The 25,463-nt window shown below is 47.9% G+C and overlaps 1 pseudogene; it reads right to left on the bottom strand.

The window, feature by feature from the left end:
• The window catches only part of LOC138523115 (zinc finger protein 850-like), a 197,177-nt pseudogene extending 172,902 nt beyond the window's left edge, over positions 1-24,275 (bottom strand).
• Between the last annotated feature and the right edge of the window lie 1,188 nt (positions 24,276-25,463).

Genomic DNA, 25,463 nt, shown 5'->3' with positions numbered 1-25,463 from the left:
TACGAGGTCCCTTAGCGCCATGGCGCTTTTAACACCTGCTTTTAGCAGGTGTTAAAATCCATGGCGCTAAGGGACCATGGAGTTAATTACGCCACTGTAATTTACGGTGGCGTAATTAACGCCTTCCCCACTCCCATTATGCCCTATGGGGCAAAAATGGGAATGGGGAAGGGTAAATGGGGATTGGGGACTTACCGCCCCGCCAAGGTCGGAATGGGGCGGTAAGTCCGCCAACCACCATGGCGTAAACGTAGTTTACGCCATGGTGGTAAAGTCACGGCCCAGGCGGTAACTTACCGCCTTGGTCGTAATGAGGCCCAGAATCTAAGAGGCGACCACTGGCAGACACACAGCAGCGGCGAGCTGGGACCATACAGGAATCCCAAGAGACTTTTAATGAGGTTTAGGACTCCTCACGCCACTGTTACTCCCGAGTTCGAGAGGGCATGGCGCAAAGGGCTCCACGCCCAAGCGATCATAGGGCCCAGAGCCCTCCTCAGGGAAGTTACAAGGGGAAGGGATGAGGGGGGGGGAGTTGGGGAACACAAAGGGGGGAGTGGAAGAACAAAGGAGGAGGACAAGGAGCAATCCCAGAGGGGGGTAAGGGAACCCACCGGCACACATCAAAGACTCCACGATAGACCAAACTAAAGGAGACATAGGGCCTCATTACACGGACGGCGGTGGACCAAGGTGCTTTTAGCACCTTGGTCCATGCCGGTAAAATACCGGCACCGCCTTGGTGGAAAGGGGAATTATCGCCCTATTCCAAGGTTGGTGGGGCAGTAATTCCCCCTTCCCCCATTGCCCTTCCCCATTCCCATTTTTGCCCCATAGGGCATAATGGGAATGGGGAAGGTGCTAATTACGGCACCGCAAATTGCGGTACCGTAATTAGCTCCCTGGTCCCTTTGCGGGTTGGTTTTTAACGCCTGCAAAAAGCAGGCGTTAAATTCTCCAACCCGCAAAGGGACCTCGTAGTAAGGCAGTAAGGGTTAACGGTCACCGGTACCATTAACGGTGACCGTTAACCCTTACCGCCGTCCGTGTAATGAGGCCCATAGAATCATAAAAGAAAAACAACAGGATGGGGCTGAAAATCCTGACACATAACATCAGAGGACTAAACTCCCCAGTCAAAAGAAAAAAAGTAGAACACCAGCTACAGAAGGGAAAATACGACATATGCTACAAGAGACGCATATACAGAAAAAGAATAAAGGGAAAAACAGCCTGAAAAGATACAGCAGAACAATTCAAGCAAACGATGGGGAAAAGAAAAAAAGGATTGCTGATAGCATTCACCGACTCTCTCAATGTCCAAATTCGAGAAACCCTAGAAGACAAGCAAGGAAGATTCTTAGCAGCGAAAATTCAAATCGAGAACCGACCTCTGACTCTCGCAACAGTATACGCCCCAAACATGGGCCAGGACGGCTACATGAAAGACACGTTGAATAAACTAGAACATTTCTCACAAGAAGAGATGATTTTGGCCGGGGATTTCAATTTGGCCTGGAACGCCAGAGAAGATCGATCGAACCCCAATCTCTCACACCAGGGATCTCCATCACAATCGCTAAAGAACACAATGCAAAAAAAAGCACTTGAAGACGCCTGGCAAAAAATCAGAGGCTCGTCACCGGGGTTCACATATCATTCCCACGTGCACGGCACAAGCTCCAGAATCAACTATATCTGGGCATCCGTGAGTCTTCTAGGAAAGATACAAGAAGTTGAGACGGGCCCCATATCGATATCAGACCATGCCCCATATGGATTTCACTCCCAGCCCTCCGCACACAATCGGGCCTATGGCGATGGACTCTACCAAGAGAAGTCATACAAGATCCCGTTATGCAGGAGACAATCAGAGGACACATAGTAGATTATTTCAAACAAAACAACACCCCAGAAGTGGCGAAAGTCACGATATGAGAAGCTTTCAAAGCGGTAATGAGGGGACATTTGATTGCACTCAAAGCACAGAGGGACAGACAATCCTGCAAATGGGAATAAGAACTAGAAAACAACCTAGCGAAGATAAGAGAGGAAATGACAAATAATCACACCTTGAAACTAACGAGAGCCTACAGACATATACAGGGTCAGTTGGAAGCCATCCGAACCAAAAGAGCAGAGAACCAATTGCTGCACTTGAAGCACTGGTATGCAATGAAAGCAAATAGAGCGGATAAACCCCTGGCGAGACAACTGAAAGGAAAGCAACAAAGGCAAACAGTGAAGGCTCTGAGAGATAACGACGACCAATTGAGAACACAAACGAAGGCCATAACAGAAATCTTTAGAGACTACTACCAAAAACTATATACATCAGACAAAGCTAAGGCGATAGACCAGATAAACTACCTAAATGACATGAATCTCCCAATCATTACACCAGAGGAGAATTCACGACTCAACGAAACAATTACGGCAGAGGAAGTAACAAAGATGATAAGAGACCTACCTTAAAAACAAAGCCCCGGGACCGGACGGCTATACAGCCATCTTCTATAAAACCTATGCGGGCTCCCTTATCCGAGTCCTCACAGAGCTCTTCAACACATTTAAGGACACGTCCAACATCACAAGCTCAATGAATGAGTCAAAAATCCTGGTCTTCCACAAGAAAGGGAAAAACCCAGAGACACCAGGCTCATATCGACCCATACCTCTAATAAACCTAGATGCCAAACTATATACCAAAATATTAGCTAACAGACTTATACTGCTGCTTCCCAAACTGATACACCAGGATCAGTCAGGGTTCATCTCCAACAGAACAACTCACGACAATATAAGAAGAATGGCCCATCTGACCATGAAGGTGGGGATCACAAACACCCCTGCTGCCTTAGTGGCGATAGACGCGGAAAAAGCGTTTGACCGAGTGGTGTGGTCCATACTCTTGCATATCTTGGGGAAACTCGGCTTCGGCGAAACATTCATCAAAATGATATGAGCCAACTATAACTCACCCAAAGCCAGAATCGCGGTGAACGGGGAGCTTTCAGACACAATAAGAATAGAAAGAGGCACAAAAGCAGGGATGTCCCCTAACCCCACTCCTATACGCTATATTCCTGGAGCCGATGCTGATGAAAATAAGAAATAAACCCGAAAACAAAGGCATTACAATGGGAAGAATAATCCACAAAACAGCAGCCAATGCGGACGACATGACAATAGTCCTGGCGGAACCGGCAGTTACACTAACCCCTCTCATACAAGCGATCGATGACTACGGATTTGTTTCGGGCCTAACGATAAACAAGCAAAAGTCAGAGCTAATGGTACTGGCGGGAGACGAACAGGAAATCCATAAGAGAGCAGGGGAGATGCAACTGGGGGTGGCAGAAGAAGGGGTAAGATACCTTGGGGTCACGCTCACCAATACAACCAAAGGCCTATATGCAAGGAATTACCCGACCCTTATAGACAAGCTGAGAAAAGATCTGGAAAGATGGAATCCACTCTCTATCACATGGGGGGCAGAATTACAGTTATAAAAATGACAATCCTGCCCAGGCTATTATACCATTTCCAGGCAATCCCCATGAAAATCCCTCCCACGTTCTTTAAAACGCTAACCAAAATGATAAACAAATACATATGGCAGAACAAAACCCAGAGACTCTCCAACATAGCACTAACAACCACAAAGTACATGGGGGGCATGGCACTTCCCCATTTTCGAAAATACTATGAGGCAGCACAGATGTGGGTCTTAAAAGAATGGATCCCCAACAAATCCGAGAAGACATGGGTAGCACAAGACAGGGCGGTGGCAAGGAAAACCCTACAGCATCTGTTATGGATAGCATAAGTGAGATCATGAGTGCTTCGCTGGAAATATGGAACAGGGCGACAAAGAAACACTGATCATAAATCCAGCCCCCTTCATGCCAATGTTTGAAAACCCGGAATTTCAACCGGGCACAGAGAAAGGGACATTCCAGAAATGGATAGAATCGGAATGCACAAAAGTGGGGAACATGTACGAAGATAAACAGATTAGAACATTCACGGAATGCTGTGCACTTCTCGATCCCACGGAAAAAGATAGATACAAATATGAACAACTACACCACTGGCTTTCTACCCCAAGGATAAGTCAGGCGGCAACAAGACATCTCACTCCATTCGAGACATATATTATGTCACACCCAGGAGACAATAAATGTGTCTCAACAGTGTACAAATTAATAAACGCCCAGGCAGAAGACACAAAATGGCTTTAAATGAAGAGGTGGGAAACAACACCGAGGAGAGAGATCTCGAGAGAACAGTGGGTTTATGTCTGGCAAATAATCCCCAAATGGACTTGGGCGATCCAGACCAGAGAAGCATGGACAAAGATAATGATCCAAAGGCATTATACACCAGAAAGATTACACAGAATGTACAACACTAAACAAAATAAATGCTGGCGGGATGGCGACGCAGAGGGCGCATGGAGGCACATCTGGTGGGACTGCCCGAAACTACAAAATTTCTGGACGGAAATAAAAACCCAAATGCAAGGGATGTTTAAAGGAGCGGAAAACCTAAAAGAAGAGGTATGGATGTGCGGCATGTGGGATCCCCGAGATAAGTCGATGACAAAGACTCAGAAGAGAAACTTCATGGGTCTCCTTACCGCCGCCTGGCTAACAATAGCCCAAAGAAGGAAACAGAAATCACCGCCATCCACGATAGATTGGCTACATAGAGTTTGGCTATTCATAGTAATGGAGCACATAACCTATAACATTTAAGGGGCCCGGCAAAACTATCACACTGGGGGCTGGTCCTAGAATATCTACAAAGTGATTACATGCTAGAATGGTGCCCACACAAAATTAGAATTTTAGACATGTTTACATGAGGAGACAAGACCCGAAGGACATACCCTCTAAAAGATATACAATTACCACCGGTGAAGTGAGAGTGGGTGGGGGGGATAAGGGATGGAAGGGGAAGGGACAATGTTGTAGTCCCACTGTTTCTGTTTTAAACAATGCAATAAAAACAATTTAAAAAGAAAAGCAGGGGTTACAGAGTATCAGACCATGTAAGAACTCAGATAAAGGAAGAGGTCAAAAAGATGCTGGATCTCGGGGTAATAGAGCCAGCTACAAGTCCATGGGCTAGTGCAGTTGCACTAGTGCCAAAGGTAGGATCATGGATTATAGAGCTCTTAATGCAGTCACCACGACTGATACCCATCCTTTACCAAGGACAGATGTGCTGGTGGACAAACTTGGTTCAGCCAAGTACCTCAGCACATTTGACCCAACATCAGGCTATTGGCAAATAGCTTGGACAGACCATGCCAACGAGAAAATTGCGTTTTCAACCCCAGGAGGAGGTTATGCCTTTTGGACTATAAAATGCACCTGCTACATTCCAAAAGATGGTGAATCGTGTTCTGAATGGGATGGAGGACTTCTGCATGGCATACTTGGATGACATTGCAGTGTTCAACCCTACTTGGGAAGAACATCTTGACCATATGTTTTGCAGGCTCTTGAACAGGCCCAACTGACCATAAAGGCTAGCAAATATCAGATTGGTCAGAGTAAAGTGGCCTACCTTCGACATGAGGGAGGAGGAGGTGAAATAAGGCCATTGTCTAGCAAGGTACAAGCTTTACAAGACTGGGCCACCCCTAAGACTCAAACCCAGGAGTGGGTTTTCTCCATTCTAAAGGTACTGTAAACCTAAGAGGACGTACCTCTTGTTGTGCAGCCTTGCTTGTTCTCAGTTGGGAATTGTCTTGGTTGCCTTGCAGAGTTGCTTGCATCTGTGCCTTAAACAAGTCTAAACAGCTTGTGGCCTTTCAAGTGCTCTTTATTTCCACAAACTCTTTTGAAAATGTGTGCAAGACATTTACTCACCTATCCGAAGATCTTCAACTTCTCTAGACTTTGCACAATTAACAGTAGATTGCCTGATTCCCTGAAAGACTCTTCTACCTCCAACTAGCTGCATTTACCTTTCCCCAGGAAAGGGTTAATTCACTTTGCATTGGAGGGTTTTAAAAGTACTTACAAGTTTATGGAATGTTGTGTTAACCTATGTTTTCTTCCTATATCTAACCTTTGCACAAAACAGTATTGCTCTAAATGTACCAGTGATAAATCAATCTCCACAGTGTCCTAGCTATTTAAGTCACCTCAGGGTGTAGGAAGTGTCTGTGTGCTATCCCCAATGGTTATCAACTGATTTAAATCAACTGAAAGTGTGTTTTGAAGTATACTTAAAAGTTACATGTGATTTGCTTCCTTCTGGAGAAGGCTTATATAACCGGGCCTCATTATGAGTCTGCTGGTCCGGTAACAACGGTGCTGGTAAGCTACTGCGAGCGGGTGCCGTTCAGCCTGCCAGGTCTGACCTGGCGGGCAGAACGGCACCCGCTCGCAGAACTTGACGGTTGCATCGGCACCAATCCCGAATGGTAACGGTGCATCCATCCTCCACATTCCCATTGAGTCCAATGGGACTGGAATGGGAATGGGGAGTAAGTTTTTCCGGCGCCCTGCAATGGGGAATTACCGGGACCGCCGGGGCTGTAATGCCCCAGTGAGGCCCCATTGCCGGGCGCCAGAAAAGAAATGACTCCAGCGGCAGCCGTGCCATTTTTACCGGCACAGCTAACGCCAGACTCATATTGAGGCCCATCGGTTAAATTAATAATTATTTAATCAAGAAACCTTGAGTGTAACTGTTTATTTGAATACCTGCTACTGTGAAAATCTGTTACAAATTTACAGTTCACATTGACCCCTCTTGAGATAAGCCTGGCGGTTCGGCCACACTACCAACCTGTGTAGTTCAGACTTATACCAAAGGTTGGGCCGCTATTGCCAGGAGGTCAAGGTTATGGTAGTGCACCCAAAGGGTACTGCATACAATCTTGCCTAACGGTAGAATGAAGGGGACGGAAGCCAGACTGAAAACGAGGAAGAAAAGGATCAGTGACCAAGGATGAAATCTGAGAGTACACATGATGCTCTAGTAGAGAGATAGGGTAGAAGGGGTTAGGACGGATTTTAGAAACAATGAGAGGATTAGCTGTGGGGTTTTTCAAGATAGGAATAATAGTTGCGTGTTTAAAGAACATAGGAAAAACAGAGGTAGAAAGAGAAGAAACAAGGTAAGGTATAAGAAGAGGGTAAACCTTAGGTATAAGAGCAGATGGAATTGGATCGATAGGAGTGGCAGTGGGATGGGCTTTGGCTAACAAGAGAAGTACATCTCTGTTGGAAACAGGGGCAAAGCTAGAAATGAAAACAGAAGGGGTGGGGGAGAAGGAGGTAAAGTGGTTGGGGGAAGAGAGGCTTCAATGTCTTGATGAAGAGAAAGAACTTTTGAAGAAAAGTTAGCAAAGGCAGACAGGGTAGAGTTAAGAGAGTGATCAGGAGAGGGCGCGGAGTGCAACCGTGTAAGAGTTTGAAAAAGACGCCTGGGGTGGGTAGATTGGGTGTGAAGATCAGAAAAGTAGGCAATCTTTGCAGAGATTAGACAATTGTCGTAGAGAGTGTGGTAGAAGAAATAGGAAGAGTGATTAGATGCAGATTTTGATCTGCGCCAGTGCCTCAAGTCGGCGAAGAAGCCACAGCATAGAGCAGAGATGAGGGGAAAGCCAGGGTTGAGAAGGTTTGCGAGTGGGGTGAAAAGCAGACAAAAGATAGAGTTGATCAAGACTAAGAGAAAGAGATGAGGAAAGAGCAGATGCTGCCTCATCAGCATTAAGAGCACAGAAACTTAAAGAAGAGGGAAGGATAGCAGTACAAGTGTTGTGAAAAAGTTAAAAAACTGTGTTTCAAGGTGTGACCAGGCAAGGTAGGGAGAACCGAGGGAAGACAGAGACAACGATCTTACTAGGCCAGGTGACATTGAGATCACGCAAGTTCAGGGGAAGGGGGAAGGGGAAAGATGTATGGGGGAGGGGAGGGAGCAGTGCAGTGCATGGAATCACAGTAAAAGAAAATAGAATAAATAAAAGCAATAAGTAAAAAGTGCGGCCAGCTGGTGGAAAGTGCAAGGATAAGTGCAGACATCAGGTGTCAAAGGCTGGTAGGGGACTGTAGGGATACAGAAAAGAGTCCCCAAGTGCGGGGGTTGCCAGGAAGGCAGTGCAGGTTTGCAACTGGCGGGGGAAGGGACCTGGACCCTAGATCAGAGGGTGGCCAGGTGACCAGTGCAGTTTCAGTTTCAGCCAGGAGTTCAGCAGGGGAGAGGAGGAGAAAAAGCCGAGGAAGGTTTTGAGGTGCTTCCGGAACCGGAGATGGTTCTCCTCAAGTTTCAGGGAGGCAGGGAGGCTGTTCCAGAGGGAGGCCCCAGCAGAAGAAAGATCTACCACCAACTTGTTGCTTGGAGAAGTGGCTGACCCTGAGAGAGTTGGAGGCGGATGAGCGAAGAGCTTGAGTAGGAAGATCAATGCAGAGGGGTTTGAACTTAATCCTCGCAGCCACTGGGAGCCAGTGCAGAGATTTCAGTCCTGGAGAGATCTGATAAGTAAACAGGTTGGGCTAGTACTGAAGAGGCACTAAAAGTGGAGAGAAAGATTAAATCAAGTGAGGAACCCGAAAATGTGTGTGGGAGGAGTCAGAAGGGGTGAAAGAAAGTGGGAGTCGAGAATGGAAAGAAAAGGAGTGGTAGAATGTACTGAAGAAAGGAGAAGATTGACGTCCCCTAGTAATACAAGAGGAGTTGGACTAGGCAGGATATGGGACAAAAGGTGGTCGATATCGTCACAGAAAGAGCCGAGAGACCATGGAGGACGATAAACAATAATAAATGAAATGGCATGAGGTGCAGTAAAGATTTTATACATGAATTCAAAAGAAGAATAGGATGGTGTAGCAACAGATGGGGGCAACAGAGGAATAACAGGAACGATAGAGTATGCCAGTGCCCCCTCCGCGACTGCTGGCTCGGGGGACATGAGCAAAAGAAGACAGGGAAGAAGTTAAGGAGGCAGCAGCAGTTGTGTTGTGTGGTAAAATACAAGTGTCAGTGATACATAAGAAAGGGAAGTTTAATCTTAGAAAAAGTCCAGGACTGCAGTGGTTTTATTGCATAATGACCTGGCGTTCCCAAGACACGGGTCAATACCAGGAGTTATATTAGTAGTCAAGGAATAGATGAGTTTGGATTTGACACTGGTGTTAGTAAACCTGGTGTCTGAATGAGGCTTTCAGGAGATAAGAAATTGGATATTGTTAAAGTCATGAGTATTGAAAGCAGTACCTTGATGGAAATCCTGATGCCGGAAGGCGATTTACCCAGGTGCACTGGGAAAGGAATAAGGGTGCACGATGGCATAGCTGCTGGGCCATAGGCCTCGTTCCCACCGCGGACAGCTGCAGACAGCACAGAGCAATTTATCCCAACTCCGCCACGGAAGTGGTCCTTGTCCTTCCTTCTTCCATTCCTGACATCCAGGGTGAAAAATTCCTGTGTTTGATTTTTATCTTGTTGGCAGGAGTCCCCTGGACTCACCGCCCAGGCTCCAGTCTGTCTGTGAAGGTAGGAAGCGAGGGAGGCATCCAAAACTCCACATCCCTTTGTCTTCCTCCTTGCCTGAATGGGGACATATCGCAGTGGGGGGCTGGCTGTCCCGATTTGACAACAAGGGGCGGTCTGGTTGTCCAATGCAGGGAGAGAATGCAGAGGTTATGCTGTCATGTCTGTTAAATACTCCGAACCTGGAAGCTGAAGAAAAGTCAACCACTGGAACCAAAACCAAAGAGGATGATGACGGAAAAGCGGCTGAGACAATTTTCAGCGACCGGGGAGCCTGCTGTGTAACCTGAGCCTGCTGTAGCCCTTCCTTCCAATCGACCTGGGGACTCCGAAAATGACGATCCCAACCCAGAACCTGGTGAGACTCACTATACTCAAGAAGACCTGTATTTTGGGCCATCCAATGCCGCGCTGAAACCTTGCAGGGCTGCAATACACCAATACTCTGGGACCCCCGAGCCATTGTGCGGTGCAAGGTCTTCCGAATTCTGAATCTCGCTGAAACTTCATGGGCATCCTGCTAGATCTCCAGAAACACGAATGCTGGACCTTTGTAACGACGAGCATCCGACCAGCGATATTCTGTCTTCTTCTGTGCTCTTGTAAAAGGGGCCAAATCCACAGAGCTGCATCCAGCTGTGAGAAAAATCTTACCTAGAGCCTTCCCTATTGATCCCTGGTGCAAAGTCCCTTCCAGGGTCCTGTTTTCAGTCACCACGACAAGGAATCCACCGACTGGGTTTTTGGCTGCAGATTCTGAAGTCCTCCTGCTGCAAAATCTTTTTCAATGCTGAGGTACTGTGTTGGCTTGCGTATGTACTTATTTTAAGTCTCTTGTGATTCCTGTGTAGTTGTAAGGTGTTTTCTCTGATTGGGAGGCCTCTCGTCCAGTTCACCCAGTCCCACTACTGGAACCCGCAACTAACTCAAGTAAAATACTCACCTGTTTGAACAGTCTTCCTGGGGAACTCTGACTTTTGCTACTTAAGAACCTATCCTGACACTGCCTGTTGGAAACTAGACCCTAGTGACCCACCCACCCCCTTCTGCTACTGAGAACAACTCATGCTCCAAGAATAAGGAAAAGACTTTTAAGGGATTGGGCCTTTTGCCTAGAAAAGAGAACAAGTGTTTAAAAGTTACTTACTTGTAAAAGAGATGGTAGGTAGCTGAGAGTGAACAGTTACAAAAGTTCTTTCTTACCTTGAATGTGTGTTGCACTATTCTCAAAAGTATATGTAACATCTTTTCTGTCCTTAGAAACCGTTTTGCCATTCTAACAGAAAGTAGATGTAAGGGTATATTACTCACCTGTGATTTGGTTGTGCCTCTTTCAAAAAGTAATGCTGTTGGTTTCACTTCCTTATTCCTGTTAGGATAATTGTATGAGAGTTACCCAACTGGGTCTTGCTTGCCTTGAATTGCTGTTAGCCTGTCCAGAATAAGTCTGCATTAAGTTTACCTACCTAGAATAACTGAAAGGGTTATTCTTGAAAGGGTACATGGGGTTTACTTACCTTGAGTTATCTGTGTGCCATCCAAAAATAAGTTAGAGTTACTGCTTATCTCAATCTGTGTTTCACTGATCTCAAAATCACCTGTACTTGAATATCACATCCTTAGGTTTTACTCACCTAGTATAACTGTGTGTTATCACAAAAGTAGTTGTAGGTTTTTACTGTACCTAGAATAAGTGTTGCACTATTCACAGAACATATATTGTCCAGTTGACTGATTGTGATTTATTACTGAGCGTGACGGTACAACTGGTAGGGTCTATTACTCTTGAATTACTTAATGTAATCTGAATGTAACCATTGGTTTTTACTCCCCAAGAATAGGTGTGACCTATACTGACTGTGTATGAAAAGGTTTGACATCCCACAAACTATTGTTAGGTGTTTCAAATAAGGTATAACCTTTGGTCTGTGAACCGTCAAGCACAGTTTTGTGTTTTTATAATTGTGATTTCATATAATGTGATAGTACTTATTTCCCCCAAGATTTTTCTGGGCCTACTCGTATTGAAATAAACCATTTATTTTTGACAATTCATAGTGTTTCAGTGTTTGTTTGGACCATTTGTGTTACAATTTCATTTGTACTGATTCTACAGCATTCTCTCCCTCCTAAGTTAGGCCTGGTTGTTCAGTCTACACTACCATGAACTCAGGTGGTACAGCCTTATACTAAGAGTGGAGTCTTGTACTGCCTCAGTTGAATGGTTTTTATTCATTATAAAACACATAGGGATAACATTTATCCCTCTGCCCTGGTAACTGCAAGAGATAGTCAGGGAAAGAAAAAACATGTGATGGAGAAGCTCTAGGAGCTTCTGTGAACACTGCACAGAAGGTGATGTGTGTTGATTTAGGGAAAGGTAGATGCTATAAACTTGGAGGAAAGCATAACTCCAAGTAGAAATCCCAAAAAGAGGTCCAAAAGGATCCCCACACCAGAGCAAAAGTGGAGAAAAAGATACCCACCCAATTAGGAGAATTAGCATAAGAAATCCAGGTGTCCATGAAAAAGGGCTGGGGGACTCACAGAGAGTGGATATTTTACACAAGCAAGAAATCTACTCGAACAGAACCACTCTTAGCAAATATACATCAGCTCATGAGGATAATTATGCCACCTGAAGATGGGCAGAGGCTTGAAGAATGCACCACGTGGCCTACTCAGGATCTGGAGACAGGGGGCCCATTGGCTCAGGCTAGAGAATTACTGCGATCCCAGAGATATGTCCACAGTAAATAGATTAGGCTTAAATAGAAAATTGTAGACAATATAAGAAGTATCCATGGCCAACTATTTGGATAGGTTGGAAGTGGTATTCACCCAGCATTCGAGTATCGCCAAACCATATGAGACGGCACAGAAAGATGTAGCTAATTGTTTTGTTACCTAAAAATGTGTGCATTGGGTGGAAGACTAAACCTTTAGCAGAGTTAGTGGCAGTTGCAAATCATTGCAGTGTCGGGAATAGAAGAAAGAAATGTTTGAGAATCAACTGATGACTTTACAGATGCAGAGCTTAAAGGAATGGATGCATGGACTCATGCAGAATGTGAAGGCGCTCACAAAGAGGGGAGGCAAGCCTCTGCACAGGAGCAGAGAAGGGCCATCCATGGGAGAGGTAAGACAAGGGAGGCTGATGGGTGGTTACCCCAGACAAGCAATTTAGCAGAAACAGTGGGGCCCACCAGATCAGCAGAGGCGTGGAGGTCCACTATCTTAGCTGATGCCTAATAAACAAAGAGCAGTGTGTACAGAGAGACATACATGTATTGCAGCAGTTATTTAGAGGGACATACATATATCACAGCACCTGTTTACCTTTTATGGTCTGTGATTCTTACTTTTGCTAAACACGACGACACACCAATAATGTATTCAACCCTGTGGAGAGCAAACATTATCATATGATTAATTCATCTACATACTGCAAGCATTTATATGATGGAGAAAATATATAATCAAAATGTCCAAAGAAAGAGCTGCGTATGTCATCCTCCACCCTCATAACCCACCCTCTACCACATACACAGGAGAAATGCTTAATAGAAGGTTTGCGTAGGAAAAGCAGAGACAAGTCAACATTTCTCCTAAAAAAAACTCCCTTTGCACTACAAGGGTGTGGAATAGCCATACTGCTTCGTTTTCACCATACAGCATTTGAGAAGTAAATGAGCCAGAGAGAGGGTAAGAAGCCTCAGGAATAAAACCACTCCTCAGAACTTCGCAGAGTGACTGAGGATACCCGAGCTGCATCTTCACCAGCAAAGCCGGACTACAGAGCTGGTAAACAGACATACTCAGTGCTGAGAACAGGCCCTGTGCCTATCCTGGGGTAGATGTACCTGCTCTGTGTCCTACATCTATAATAAAGGTAGTAAACCAGCCTCGTGCCTGCTACTATTAGATCAGGCCTTGAGCCTATGCTGGAGTAGATGTACCTGCTCTGTGTCCTACATCTATAATAAAGGTAGTAAACCAGCCTCGTGCCTGCTATTATTAGATCAGGCCTTGAGCCTATGCTCTGGTAGATGTACCTGCTCTGTGTCCTGCATCTATAATAAGATAGTAAACCAGCCTCGTGCCTGCTATTATTAGATCAGGCCTTGAGCCTATGCTAGGGTATCTGCACCTGCCCTGTATCCTACATCTATACTAAAGGTAGTAAACCAGCCTCGTGCCTGCTATTATTAGATCAGGCCTTGAGCCTATGCTCTGGTAGATGTACCTGCTCTGTGTCCTACATCTATACTAAAGGTAGTAAGCCATCCTCGTGCCTGCTACTATTAGATCAGGCATTGAGCCTATGCTGGGGTACATGTACCTACTCTGTGTCCTGCATCTATAATAAAGGTAGTAAGCCAGCCTCGTGCCTGCTATTATTAGATCAGGCCTTGAGCCTATGCAGGGTAGATGTACATGCTCTGTGTCCTACATCTATACTAAAGGTAGTAAGCCATCCTCGTGCCTGCTACTATTAGATCAGGCATTGAGCCTATGCTGGGGTACATGTACCTACTCTGTGTCCTGCATCTATGCTAAAGGTAGTAAGCCAGCCTCGTGCCTGCTATTACTAGATCAGGCCCTGAGCCTATGCTGGGCTAGATGTATCTGCTCTGTGTTCTACATCTGTACTAAAAGGTAGAAAACCAGCCTCGTGCCTGCTATTATTAGATCAGGCTATAAGCCTATGCTGGGGTAGATGTACCTGCTCTGTGTCCTGCATCTATAATAAAGGTAGTAAACCAGCCTTGTGCCTGCTATTATTAGATCAGGCCTTGAGCCTATGCTGGGGTAGATGTACCTGCTCTGTGTCCTACATCTATACTAAAGGTAGTAAGCCATCCTCGTGCCTGCTACTATTAGATCAGGCATTGAGCCTTTGCTAGGGTAGATGTACCTGCCCTGTGTCCTGCATCTATAAAAAAGGTAGTAAACCAGCCTCGTGCCTGCTATTTTTAGATCAGGCCTTGAGCCTATGCTGGGGTAGATGTACCTGCCCTGTGTCCTACATCTTGACTAAAGGCAGTAAACCAGCCTCGTGCCTGCTATTATTAGATCAGGCCTTGAGCTTATGCTGGGGTAGATGTACCTGCTCTGTGTCCTACATCTGTACTAAAAGGTAGAAAACCAGCCTCGTGCCTGATATTATTAGATCAGGCCTTGAGCCTATGCTGGGGTAGATGTACCTGCTCTGAGTACTGCATCTATACTAAAGGTAGTAAGCCAGCCTCGTGCCTGCTATTATTAGATCAGGCCTTGAGCCTATGCTGGGGTAGATGTAATTTCTCAGTGTCCTGTATCTATACTAAAGGTAGTAAACCAGCCTCGTGCCTGCTATTATTAGATCAGGCCTTGAGCTTATGCTGGGGTAGACGTACCTGCTCTGTGTCCTGCATCTATAATAAGGTAGTAAACCAGCCTCGTGCCTGGTATTATTAGATCAGGCCTTGAGCCTATGCTGGGGTAGATGTACCTGCTCTGAGTCCTGCATCTATAATAAGGTAGTAAGCCAGCCTCGTGCCTGCTATTATTAGATCAGGCCTTGAGCCTATGCTGGGCTAGATGTACCTGCTCTGTGTCCTACATCTGTACTAAAAGGTAGAAAACCAGCCACGTGCCTGCTATTATTAGATCAGGCCTTGAGCCTATGCTGGGGTAGATGTACCTGCCCTGTATCCTACATCTATACTAAAGGTAGTAAACCAGCCTCGTGCCTGCTATTATTAGATCAGGCATTGAGCGTATGCTTGGGTAGATGTACCTGCTCTGTGTCCTGCATCTATAATAAAGGTAGTAAACCAGCCTCGTGCCTGCTATTATTAGATCAGGCATTGAGCGTATGCTGGGCTAGATGTACCTGCCCTGTGTCCTGCATCTATAATAAAGGTAGTAAGCCAGCCTCGTGCCTACTTTATTAGATCAGGCCTTGAGCCTATGCTGGGCTAGATGTACCTGCTCTGTGTCCTACATCTGTACTAAAAGGTAGAAAACCAGCCACGTGCCTGCTATTATTAGATCAGGCCTTGTGCCTATGCTGGGGTAGATGTACCTGCTCTGTGTCCTGCATCTATACTAAAGGTAGTAAGCCAGCCTCGTGCCTGCTATTATTAGATCAGGCCTTGAGCCTATGCTGGGGTAGATGTACCTGCTCTGTGTCCTGCATCTATAATAAAGGCAGTAAGCCAGCCTCGTGCCTGCTATTATCAGATCAGGCCTTGAGTCTATGCTGGGGTAGATGTACCTGCTCAGTGTCCTGCATCTATAATAAAGGTAGTAAACCAGCCTGGTGCCTGATATTATTAGATCAGGCCTTGAGCCTTTGCTGGAACACAAATGCCATCACTGTGGAATGCCGATGTTGCCCTTGAAAAGACATCTATTCATTATTGTGTCCAGCATGGATGGGGGAGGCGGACTTCAACAGAGCTGGTTTTGATCGCTGCCAATGCTATGAAAGGGGCAAAGGTGGCGGGGAACAGAGATTATTGGATATCTATAGGTTTTTGGTTTGGGTGGAAAGGCACTTTGTCTGCATCAGCTCTAAAATAAAAAGCTTTTCGAGATAATGTGCATTGAAATGCACACTTTTGCCCCCATTCAAACTCTCTGTTGAGGGCTGGGGTTGCTTGTTATGCTTCTCTCCTCAGTGCAACATGGGGCCACTTTGAAAACATTCTCCAGGGCCACTTCTGGTTCAGCACTTGGTCCGAGGGGAGGAAGAAGAGTAGGAAAAATTGAAGAAGTAAGAGGGCGGGGGCACAGGTAGGCAGGGCAGGAGGCAAGCTGCCTCATAAGCAAAGCACAATTTGTGTAGAGAGACACTATTTATTTACCTTTTGTAGTCTGTGCTTCTTACTTATTGATGAATACAAGGTCATACCAAGAGAGTTTTCAGGTCTGGAGAAAGCAAACATTATCATATGATTAATTCATCTACAATAAGAATGATCTCAAGTAAATACTACAAGCATTTCCATATATCCAAATGCTGACTATATCACCCCTTCCTCCCAGTATAGCACCCCCAGCCCCCTCCGTCCTCCCCCATTAGAAAGCAGAGGCAAGGCAAGATGCCTCCTATAGACACTTCTCACCACAGGAGGGTAGACTCCCCCCACTCCCCTCCCCCATAGCACAGACAGGAGAAAGGCTTGAGAAGGGAAAGCAGAGGCAAGGCAAGAGGCCTCCTATAGACCCTTCTCACCACAGGGTTGTAGCCTACCCCCCCCCCCATAGCACAGACAGGAGAACGGCTTGAGAAGGGAAAGCAGAGGCAAGGCAGGATGCCTCCTATAGACACTTCTCACACCAGGGGCGTAGACTACCCCCCCCCCCCCCATAGCACAGACAGGAGAAAGGCCTGAGAAGGGAAAGCAGAGACAAGGCGATATGCCTCCTATAGACTCTTCTCACCCCAGGGGTGTAGACTACCCCCATAGCACATACAGAAGAAAGGCTTGAGAAGGGAAAACAGACAAGGCAAGATGCCTCCTATAGACTCTTCTCATCCCAGGGGTGTAGACTACCTCCCCATAGCACATACAGTAGAAAGGCTTGAGAAGGGAAAGCAAGGCAAGGGGAGACAAGGCAAGACGTTTCCTATAAAGACTCTTCTCACCCCAGGGGTGTTGACTACCCCCCCATGGCACAGACAGGACAAAGGCTTGAGAAGGGACAGCAGAGGCAAGGCAAGATGCCTCCTATAGACTCTTCTCACCACAGACTCATCACCCCCTCTCCCCAAACCCACCGCATAGCACAGAGAGGAGAAAGCCCTGAGAAGGGAAAACAGAGACAAGGCAAGATGCCTCCTGTAGACTCTTCTCACCCCAGGGGTGTAGACTACTCCTCCCCCCATAGCACAGACAGCGAAAGGCTTGAGAAGGGAAAGCAGAGGCAAGGCTAGATGCCTCCTATAGACTCTTCTCACCCCAGGGGTGTAGACTACTCCTCCCCCCCATAGCACAGACAGCGAAAGGCTTGAGAAGGGAAAGCAGAGGCAAGGCAAGATGCCTCCTATGGACTCTTCTCACCCCAGGGGTGAACACTGGCCTCCCGCCACGTATCTGCATAATCACTGCTTCCTCATTGGTGCAGCGTTTTCACCCTAGATCCTGAGCTGAGGAAGAGGGGAGGACTGGGGGGCCATGAACACACCCTCCTCTCAGAGCCTCGCAGAGTGACTTCTTCTTCTTCTTGTTAGGATGACTCCAGAAATCTGAAGCTCGCGATTTCCATCTATTAAGATGATGTTCACCAAAAAGAGCACCAATCAGCCATCGACCTCCACTAGATCTCATCCCACTTCCCAGTCTCCCACACAAACTGAAGCAGGAACCTACACTGCTCATCCACCACCCCTCTTTTCCAACTGAACAGATCAGATAACCCCTGTACAACCACCCCACTGCCACTCATCAGGACTCTGAGTAATTCCCGCTGCACATCAAACCTCACACAGTCCAACATATAATGAGACACAGTCTCTGGGCCCCCTCAAGCCTCACGTGCTGCTGAAGTAACTCTACCCAGCAAACACTTCCATCCCGCCAACCCCGCATGACCCAGAGTAAGGCGATTCAAAATAGTTTCCTCTCTTCGTGTCAACTCTACCCCCCCTCAAACGCCCGAACCCGCACTTCCCTGCATACTGCATAGAACTGCCGTCCCTTTGAACTCATATCCCATTGATCCTACCACATATCCTTAATTTTTCCACGCACCATCACCTGTATCTCAGCCACACTCAATGGAACTTTCACATCCACATCCCCATACGCAGCCCGATCCACCATCTCATTACCCAAGACCCCACGACGACTGGGAACCTAAGCCAACTCCACCACGGTACCCCCTGCAACACACTCCTCTAATCGCTGTCTAATGAGCACAACTATGTCCCTCCTATCACAATTCCCCTCCTTGATAGCCAACAACGCACTCGAATCCACAAACACCACCACCCTAGACAACTGTTTCCCTATAATCCGAAGCACCGCCATATTAATAGCCATTAACTCAGCCGATACATCATCCGACAACCTAGCCACCCAAAGCTCCTCATCCGCATGAAACTAGCAAGCCATACCAACCCTGTTCCTCTCCGGATCCCTGGAACCATCCGTATTTACTTGAGCGCCAACTTTCCCCTCCACATACTGCACCGCCAATCTCTTAATCATGCCTCTATCACCACCTTGCCCAGATCCAAACAGACAATTGGATCATACTGCATCCAAATCGGTCCAACAACCCTATCCACATCTTCAACCATACACAACCCCTCCACCCCCAATCGTTTCACCAGCCTGTCTGCATGGAATCCAAAAGTCCCCCTTTCCTCTCCCAACTCCCACTCTTATAAGCATGCATCCAATTAACCTGCAGACACTTCTTCACAGGATGCCACACACTGAGGGATTTACAACGCAGCCAATACCTAGCACTCAGCTTCTCCCGTCTCAAATCCATTGGCAACATCCCTGCCAACACTTGCACGGCCTCTGCGGGGGATGACCGAACAGTCCCAGTCACAATTATCATTGCCCTTGCCTGGACACCATCCAACACATTAAGCTGAGTCCTACTATAACTGCACTACAGCTGAACTCCGAACTTCAGCACACTCCTGACCAACCCCACATACAACATTCCTCATACTTCTCTGCCATCCACCCCACTCCTGACCCGACACCGCCTTGTACAAATTAAGACGCTATTTACACTTTGCCACCGTCTTTTCCACTTGCAACTTCCATGACAGGCACGGATCCAAGAGCACACCAAGATACCGAAATTCCGTCACCCGAACCAACTCATCCCCGCTGTACTTGAGTTCCAAACTGACACCACTACGCTGTCTGTTGAACAACATACACACCGTTTTAGAGGAGGACACCTTAAATCCCCAATCCTGACACCACCTTTCCATTACCTCCAAAGCCTCTTGCAACTTTCCTTTAATCACTCCTCCCACCTTATCCCTAACCCAAATCACTCCATCATCTGCATAGAATCCCACCTGACAACCACATTCCCGAACTCTCTCTATAAGGTCATCCACCGCTACAAGAAACAAAATAGAGCTGATAACACTACCCTGAGGCGTCCCATTTTCCATCAAAAACTCTCGGGACAATGCGTCCCCAACACGCACTCGAAACGCCCTATTCATCAGAAAATCCTTAATCCAGGAAAACATCTTCCCCTCAACACCATTCTTTCGCAACACAAATAGCAACCCATCCCTCCACACCATATCATACGCCTTCTCCATATCAACAAAGATTGCCCCACCATTTCCCGACAGGACAATGCCTTCTCCACATCTGTTGCCAATGCCACAACTGCATCCATCACAGATCTAGATTTACAAAACCCATGCTGATACACACTGCTCCGACTCCAGAAAGTGCACCAGACGGCCACACACCATTTTTTTCCATCACCTTGCACAACACAGATGTCAGAGCAATGGGACGATAGGACCCGCACAAACCAGCTGGCTTCCCCAATTTCAGAATTGGAAGGATGACACCCCTCTTCCACCCACTAGGCAATGTACCATGATCCCACACAACATTAAACAGCCGCAACACCTCCAGCAAGCAAACATCCGGCAAATGCTGCAAATAAATATACTGTACCCCATCCTCCCCCGGACTTGAATCCCATCAGCCCTTACCACAGCCCGCAACTCACTCTGCCATTTTCCGTCTGGACACCAGGGAATAATTTTCCGTGCTGTGCACACCCGCAAAATACTTTCCAAATGCCTTTGCTTTACCACCATCATCCACCATGTCACACCCCGCATCTGTAATCACTGAAATCCGAGTGCCGCCTCTCGCCTGCCTGGACATATGCCGAAACCTTGCCCACACCTTTGATAAACATGTATCACTAGAGAGAGTACTACAAAAATTCCTCCAATACATGCGCTTATGACATCGAATCACCCTCTGCACCAGTGCCCTAGCCTTTTTATATGCAACAATGTCCGCCACCGCTTTAGTATACATGGCCTTCCGCCGCTTCCTTTTCCATCCTGAACTACCGCTGTACATTCTGACAACCACCACGGGACCTCAGGTTTCCGGAAGATCTTACCTCGAGCCGGGGCCAATTCTGCCACAACACTCCGAAAGATATCTTGCAGAGCCAAATCCATTGCATCCACAGTGGTATGCACCCCCACCCCCTGAGCATCACTGAAACCCATCATACCCATCAACCTGCTACACCCCTCTCCAAACATCGCCCAATCCAAATTACGGAAGTTCCCCCCCCTCGGGGCAGGACCTGCCGACTTCACCACCCTGACACCTACCTCTACGGATATAGACCCGTGATCACTCCCCATCTCCCCATCCATCCTCAGTTTCAAAACACACTTAGAAACCATAGATGCCGATACCCATGTCAAATCCAAACAAGATCTCATTCCGGTATGAATGTCAGTCCTAGTATGCCCTGGCGAGTTCAATAAAACAAGTCCACACTCATCAGCCAGCACCTCCAAATTAGCCCCATTAACATCTGTCACAGCACTATTCCACAACGTATTATGACAGTTAAAATCCCCACAAAGAATATATTTGTCATGCTGCCACAAGGGCTGCTGTAAAGCCACCAAGTCAAGAGGTCTACACAGATTATAGAAATTTGAAATCACCAACACGTCAAAACCCGTAAATAACCTCACTCTAATCAACTCCAATTCCCCTCCAAACTCAAGGACAGAACATTGAATACCAATCTTCACCAAAATGCATACTCCTCCCCCACAACCCGCCACTCTATCTTTCTTAAACAACACATATCCCGGAAAACGAAAATGAATACCCTCTCTTAACCATGTCTCCTGAACCCATACGACATCAACATCACCCACTTTCACCAACTCTTTCTTCAACTCCTGCCCATTCGCCAACAAACTCCTCGCATTCCATTGCCACAACCTCAGACCCCTGAACCCTAATGGGGAACATCACCACCACTCATCTTATGTACATCCTTATCTGTGAGATTTCTAATCCTTAAATACATCTTTGCTGCCTTCACCACCGCCTGTAACCTGTCCAATTTCGACTGACAACCAGCTGTCATATTAATAGTTGCAATAATAAAACACAACAAATCCGCCATTCTTATAGTAACACCCCCTCCAATCACTCCCTCAACCCCCAAAGACTGAACCTCCCCTACCTCCACCTGTTTCACCACTGCAGCAGGAATACCCACCACCACCTGCTCCTCCCATACCTTCTGAACTGGTGTTGCATAACTGATGTTTTGACTCACCTTAGTGCTCACAACCTTACAGGCCTCCACCTGAGCAACACACCCTCTAAAAAAAGCAACATGATCCCCACCACAATTGCAACACTTCGGTGTACAATCTGACACACACTCCTTAATATCATGGGGCCCACCACACTTCCCCCACCTCCTCTCCCTCCTACAAGACCGTGCTATGTGACCATACTCCTGACACTTATAGCACCTAAGGGGGGCTGGGACATATGGCTTCACCCGAAAACACTGAAACCCCAAAAACACATGCTCCGGCACCTCACTCCCCCTAAACCGAATAGTCACAGTCGTAGAAATTACACAGCCATCAGGATCTTTCCTCCCCAACCTCCATACCTCCAAAACCCCCATCTTCTGCAAGGAACTCACCATATCCCTATCATGCACACAAAGAGGTAGTCCATAGTCCATAAATCACTCCCGTACATACCACACCACCCTGACACAGTAACAGGATGGGCCTCATTACAACTTGTGCGGAATGGGTTTAATGGCGCTGGTAATGGTGCCGGCACCGTTAAACCCACTGCGCACTATTACGAGGTCCCCTCGCGGGACCCGCTATGGACGTCTGGTTTATCCAGATGACCATAGCGGGTCCCGCGAGGGGACCAGGGAGCTAACAACGAGCCCATTCAAAATGGGCCCATTGTTAGCTCCCTCCCCATTCCCATTGAGCCCTATGAGGTGGTCGAATGGGAATGGGGAAGGCCCGGGGCCGGGTTCCCTGAAGGAGAAAATACCGGGCCCTCCATACTCGGAATGGCCCAGTATTTCCCCATTCAGGGAACCCGGACACGATTTTGGAGGCAACCATGCCTTTATTAAGGGCATGGCTACCTCCAAAGTCATAATGAAGCCCGATGTCTACTAAGACATCCCATATCCAACGCCTTGTTCCTGGTCACCTCACCCACACCCTTAACCAACAAATTCCCCCCACTAATTACCTGAAAAGACTGCACAGCACCAATTCCTTTCCGGACTCACTCAGAAACCACAAAAGTGTTAACACCACTAAGATCTAGATCAGGCTTTGCCAACTTTATGACCACCTGCCAACCTGACTTTGCCTCCATGGATTCAACTGCAGCTTCATTCCTTCTCAAATACTGCTGTCCACCACCAGACCCCCACTGCCCTGCACCCTCCGATCCACAGGGGAGCTACTCCGAAGCAGTGCTCCACCATCATCCCCAAGAGACCCCAACTTCCTCCTCCCAACATCAACAACTGCCAAACCCTACGCCAGAGACTGGTGACCACCACCTGTACCCAACTTCCTTTTCCCACCAACCACCCTTTCCATTCTTCTTCCCACCTTCCCATCCAGCATTCATAAGGGAGCCCTTATCAGTTGCACCACCACCAATCCCTGTAGACCCATGGGTCCCGTTACTGTTCAATGTATCACTCTTCCCAAGCGCAGGAAGCAGGACATACGCCATATTGCCCTGCCATATTGCCCCCCCATACCACTGTCTCCAGAGTATTCCCTGCCCACTCATAACGGCGGGCAGGGTCACCCAGCACGCACATACCAACCACCACGCACGTACCAACCACCACCACGACGCATGTACCAACCACCACCACGACGCACGTACCAACCACCACCACGACGCACGTACCAACCACCACCACGACGCACGTAACGACCACCACCACGACGCACGTAACGACCACCACCACGACGCACGTACCGACCACCACGACGCACGTACCGACCACCACGATGCACGTACCAACCACCACGACGCACGTACCAACCACCACGACGCACGTAACGACCACCACCACGACGCACGTAACGACCACCACCACGACGCACGTAACGACCACCACGACGCACGTACCAACCACCACGATGCACGTACCAACCACCACGACGCACGTACCAACCACCACAACGCACGTACCAACCACCACAACGCACGCACGTACCAACCACCACGACGCACCGACCACCACGACGCACGCACCAACCACCACGCACGTACCGACCACCACCACGCACGTACCGACCACCACCACGCACGCACCAACCACCACGCACGCACCAACCACCACACATGCACCAACCACCACCACGCACGCACCAACCACCACCACGCACGCACCAACCACCACCACCACGCACGTAGCAACCACCACCACCACGCACGTACCAACCACCACCACCACGCACGTACCAACCACCACCACCACGCACGTACCAACCACCACCACCACGCACGTACCAACCACCAACTATCGTTTCATTCTCACCCTCCCCAACACCAGGCACACACAGACCCTCTAGCAACAAAGCACGACACTTTTGCCAACATGCACCTCACCCTTCTTCCAGGAAGTGCTCCCTCCTCTGCAGACTCGAGCCTCCTCGGCTCCCAGAGGGACTGGAGGCCCGCCTATTCTCTCCCCTGCATGAGGACGTGACCTGCAGCGCCCCCTCTCACACGGCAGCGTCTAGTTCCCGTCCGAGGAGCAGAGCCTCCCGGGGTGACTGGGGATGGCCGAGGTATCGCCTTCAGCAGCAAAGCCACTAACATGCGCAGTGCAGAGATGCGATCATACGGGCATGCGCGTTGCAGAGATACTGATCAAATGGGCATGCGCATTGCGGAAATACTGATCATACGAGCATGCGCGTTGCCGAGATACTGATCAATCGGACATGCCTAGTGCAGAGATACAACATGCGCAGTGCAGAGATACGGTCATTTGGACATGCGCAGTGCGGAGATTCCATCGAATGAGCGTGCGCAGTGCGAATAAACTGATCACTCGAGCGTACGCCGTGCACAGATACTGATCAAATTAGCATGCGCATTACATACAGATGTCTAGAGCGTACGTAGAGCGGAGATAATACACGGCAGCACAAAATTACTTGAGGAGACGTGGAAAGGAGGGACAGAAGAGAGCAGACGCAGCATAAAAACACTAATGAGGAGAGCCTGCGCACTGTGGAGATACAGAACAAGGAACGCACATTGCAGAGAAAGTCAAGCACTACTAGACCGAGCATGCGCACTGCGGAAACTTATCATTGGCGCATGCGCAGCAGCGGGGGATATTAAAAAGCGCATGCGCATTGCTCATCCACTCGCCAGACTCAGAAAAGTACGAAGAAAAGAGACACTAATTATTCAACACTCTACCAAACCGTGGGGGCGACATCGACTACGCAGCAGCGAGAACCGCGCTCACCAACATGTTTAAGCCGGACCTCAATCCAGACTATGAGCGGTTCCATTTCTGCATGGCTAGGCAACGCGAGAGAGAGACAGTAGACAAATTTCACGCTCGCCTTCGCGAAATGGCCGTAGGCTGCGAATTCCCAGACGAAGAATTTGCCATTCGTCTCCAAATCATCAATGGGATTTCCTCGGAAAAGCTGAGAAGGGCGATTCTATCAGAGAGAAACATGCGGTTATCACGCATTCTCGAGACAGCGCGTCTCTGCGAACAGACAGAAGATCAAGTGGCAGTAATGGAAGCGGCTATCCAGAGACTGCCGGTAGACAGCCCCGGACCCGCAGAAGACATAGCAGCCATCTCCAAGCAACAAAGCACGCGCCCAAAACAGAACCAGAGGCCTCACCCGT

Source organism: Ambystoma mexicanum, chromosome 1q, assembly GCF_040938575.1.
Source record: "Ambystoma mexicanum isolate Mex_15411 chromosome 1q, UKY_AmexF1_1, whole genome shotgun sequence".
Classification (NCBI taxonomy): domain Eukaryota; kingdom Metazoa; phylum Chordata; class Amphibia; order Caudata; family Ambystomatidae; genus Ambystoma; species Ambystoma mexicanum.
This window is presented reverse-complemented; position numbering and strand designations above follow the sequence as displayed.